A 4698-nucleotide genomic window follows, 5' to 3' on the forward strand; every position below is an offset into this window, starting at 1 on the left:
TTATAAAGGGGAAATTACAGACATATTTCACTGATGAATAAGGATACAATATGATAAACAACATATTGACATGTTGAATTAAAAATTGATGTTTAAGTAATATACATTGATCAAAATTAAATCCAGTTTGTGTGACAATTAGTCATTATTATTTTTTTTGCCCACACCCCCTTGCTCCTTCTCTGTCTGATCTTCCCTTCCCCCATGCCCCACCATGTCCTTAATTGTCATTAATTGTCTTCATATCAAAGTTGAATACATAAGATTCTTACTTCTCCATTCCTATGATGCTTCACTAAGAATAATGTATTCCACCTCCATCCAGGTTATTACAAATGCTGTAAAATCTTCATTTTTTTGATGGCTGAATAATACTCCATAGTGTAGATATACCACAGCTTACCAATCCATTCTTGGGTTAAAGGACATTTAGGCTGTTTCCATGTTTTAGCAATTGTAAATTGGGCTGTGATAAACAGCCTAGTACAAATGCCTTTATAGTAAAAGGTTTTTTTTTTCTTCTGGATAGATGCCCAATAGTGGGACTGCAGGATCAAATGGTAGGTCTAGTTTGACTTCTTTAAGATTTCTCCATACTTTCTTCCAAAATGGTTGTATTAGTTTGCAGTCCCACCAGCAGTGCAAGAGCGTTCCTTTCTCTCCACATCCACGCCAGCATCTGCAATTTTGAGATTTTGTGATATAGGCCATTCTCGCTGGGGTTAAATGATATCTCAGGGTGGTTTTAATTTGCATTTCTCTAATAATTAGAGATGAAGAGCATTTTTTCATATAGTTAGTAGCCATCGCTTATTGGCTTTAGAGAAGATTCTGTTCATTTCTCTTCCCCATTGATCAAATTTCTTAAATTGATTGAAGCTATCTATGACAAACCCACAGCTAATATTTTACTGAATAGAGTAAAACTGAAAGCTTTCCCACTTAGAACTGGAACTAGACAAGATTGTCCTGTGTTGCCATTACTGTTCAACATATTGCTGGACGTTCTAGCCAATATAATCAGGCAAGAGAAGGAAATAAAGGGCATCCAAATGGGAGCAGAGGTCAAACTCTCCCACTTTGCTGACAATATGATCTTATACCTAGAGAACCCCAAATACTCAACCACAAGACCTCTGGAAGTCATCAAAACATACAGTAATGTTTCAGGATATAAAATCAATATCCACAAGTCAGTAGCCTTTATATATGCCAATAACAGCCAAGATGAGAGGCTAATTAAGGACACAACTCCCTTCACCATAGCTTCAAAGAAAATAAAATACCTAGGAATATAACTAACAAAAGAGGTGAAAGACCTATATAAAGAAAATTATGAAACCCTAAGGAAAGAAATAACAGAGGAAATTAACAAATGGAAGAACATACCATGCTCATGGCTGGGAAGAATCAACATTGTCAAAATGTCTATACTTCCCAAAGCAATCTACCTATTCAATGCCATCCCTATTAAAATTCCAACATCCTACTTTCAAGATTTAGAAAAAATAATGCTGCGTTTTGTATAGAACCAAAAAAAACTCCCATACAGCTAAGGCAGTTCTTAGTAATAAAAACAAAGCTGGGGACATCGCCATATCAAATTTCAGGCTGTACCACAAAGCCATAGATCAAAATAGCATGGTATTGGCACAAAAATAGAGACATAGACATTTGGAATCAAATAGAAAACCAGGAAATGAAACTACCATCTTACAACCACCTAATCTTCGATAAACCAAACAAAAACAAGAATGGATAGAAAGACTCCCTATTCAATAAATGGTGCCGAGAGAAGTGGATATCCATATGTAAAAGACTGAAACTGGACCCACACCTTTCTCCACTCACAAAAAATTGATTCAAGATGGATAGAGGACTTAAATTTAAGGCATGAAACAATAAAAATCCTCAAAGAAAGTATAGGAAGAACACTGGAAGATATTGGCCTGGGAAAAGACTTCATAAAGAAGACTGCTGTGGCAATTACAACAAAAAATAAACAAATGGGACTTAATTAAACTGAAAAGCTTCTGTACAGTTAGGGAGACAACAACCAAAGGAAATAGACAACCTACACAATGGGAAAGGGTATTTGCATATTTTGAATCAGACAAAAGCTTGATAACTAGGATCTATAGAGAACTCAAATTAATCTACATGAAAAAAAAAGCCAACAATCTCATACATCAATGAGCAAGAGAGATGAATAGAACCTTCTCTAAGGAAGACAGATGAATAACTAACAAATACATGAATAAATGCTCATCATCCTTAATTATTAGATAAACGCAAATGAAAACCACCCTGAGATACCACCTAACCCCAGCTAGAATGGCCTGCATTACAAAATCTCAAAACTACAGATGCTGGTGTGGATATGGAGAGAAGGGAACACTTTTACACTGCTGGTGGGACTGCAAACCAATACAACCTTTGTGGAAGGAAGTATGGAGAACCCTCAAAGAAGTCAAGCTAGACCTACCATTTGCTCCTGCAATCCCATTCTTGAGCATCTACCCAGAAGGAAAAAAAAATCCTTTTATCATAAGGACACATACACTAGACTGTTTATTACAGCTCAATTTACTATTGCCAAAATTTTGAAATAGCCTAAATGCCCACCAGCCCAGGAATGGATTAGCAAGTTGTGGTATATGTACACCATGGAATACTATTCTGTCATTTAAAAAATGGAGACTTTACAGCCTTTGAATTAACATGGGTGGAAGTGGAACACATTATTTATAGTAAAGCATTACAAGAATAGAGAAACATGAATCCTATGCACTCAGTTTTGATATGAGGACAATTAATGACAATTAATGACATGGTGGGGGTGGGGGAAGGAGAGAGTAGAGAGAGAAAGAAGGAGGGAGGGATGGGGAAAGAGAGCAGAGAGAGGGAAGGAGGGAAGGGGTGGGGTCTTGGTGTGTGCCACACCTTTTGGGGGCAAGACACGATTGTAAGAGGGACTTTACCTAACAAATGCAGTGTAACCTGGTTTCTTGTACCCTCAATGAATCCTCAACAATAAACTAAAAAAAATTAGAAGAAAATATAGGAAAAATTCTTCTGTATATCAGTGTAGGCAAAGTATTTGTGACAAAGATCCCAAAGGCAATTACAGAAACAACAATAATAAATAAATGGGCGGCGGAGTCAAGATGGCAGACTGCAGCCAGCTTCCCACAGAGGCTCTCATCCAGAAGGAGACTTAAAGGACATAAGTTTAGCAAGTAAGCTGATGGTTTGGAGCTAAGCCAAGAGAGAAGAATGAAGAACACACAACTTTGCTGAGGCAAGCTGCGACCCCAAAAATACAATCAAAAGGTACAAAATCTACCACCAGCGGTGGTGGAGTCCTCTACTCCCAGAGCCGCACACACCGTGTTTGGCAGCAGAGGAGTCCTGCTCAAGGCAGGCCCATAACTGCTTGCTAGAGCCACGTGTGCCCCTTGGGGAAGTGGCAGAGGCGTCCCCCACTCTGGGCAGGCCCAGAACTGCTTGCTAGAGCTGTGCGTGTCCTGCAGGAGGCAGCAGAGGAGTCCTCCACTCTGGGCAGGCCCAGATCTGCTTGCTAGAGCTGTGCGCACCTCACAGGGCTGGCGGAGGAGTCCCCAGCTCTGGTCAGGCCCAGAACTGCTTGCTAGTGTGCTTGTGTCCCGCAGGCAGTGACGAAGGAGTCCTCTGCTCTGGGTGGGCCCAGAACTGCTTTTTAGAGCCACACACATGCTTCAGGGAACAACGGAGGAGTCCCCTGCTCCCGGTGGGCCCAGAACTGCTTGCTAGAGCCACATGTGTCCCATGGGCAGCTGCAGAGGAGTCCTCTGTTCTGGGTGGATCCAGAACTGCTTGCTAGAGCCATGCACGCCCTGCATGGCTGATGGAGGAGTCCCCCACTCTGATTGGGCCCAGAACTGCTTGCTAGAGCTGCATGCCCCCTGGGCAGTGGCAGAGGAATCCCCAGCTATGGGCGGGCCAAGAACTGCTTGCTAGAGCCATGCACAACCTGCGGGCTGCAGCAGAGTAATTCCCAGCTCTGGGTTGGCCAAAACTGCTTGCTAGAGCCACACAAGACCCATTGGGAGCGGCGGAGGTTTCCCACGCTCTGGTCAGACACAAAACTGCTAGAGCCACACACGTCCTGTGGGTGGCAGCAGAGGAATTCCCTGTTCCAGGCTCCCACACTAGGTGGGGCCAGAACTGCTTGCTAGAGTCATGCACAATCCATGGGCAGCAGTGGAAGAGTCCCCAGCTCCAGGCATGCCCAGAACTGCTTGATAGAGCCATACGTCCTGCGGGCGGTGGTGGAGGCATTCCTCACTCCAGGCACCTATGCTGGGTAGGCCCAGAATTGCTAGAGCTGTACATTCCCGGCATCTCCAGCCAGCTGCCCAAGAACTATGAGAGGATGGTCAGTTGAGAGGGAACCACTAGAACAGCAGTACCCCGAGGAGAAGAGCAGCAGTCACAGCAGTGGGAACAACAAGGCTCACAACCCTCAGGCTCTTCCGGACAGACACACTCTGCCTCTCTGGGCAAACAGAGGAAGCTGGCATCTTCTCCCATGGAGGCCACTGAATGAAAGGTTTTGGTATGGTCCCCACATGGAGTAAATTCATTATGGGGCAGAATCAGAGGAAAAGCTCTGGTAATTCAAATAACCAGAGTAGATCAACTCCCCCAAGGAAGGAT

This window comes from Otolemur garnettii, unplaced genomic scaffold (assembly GCF_000181295.1).
Source record: "Otolemur garnettii isolate 467f Iridium unplaced genomic scaffold, OtoGar3 scaffold00268, whole genome shotgun sequence".
Taxonomy (NCBI): Eukaryota; Metazoa; Chordata; class Mammalia; order Primates; family Galagidae; genus Otolemur; species Otolemur garnettii.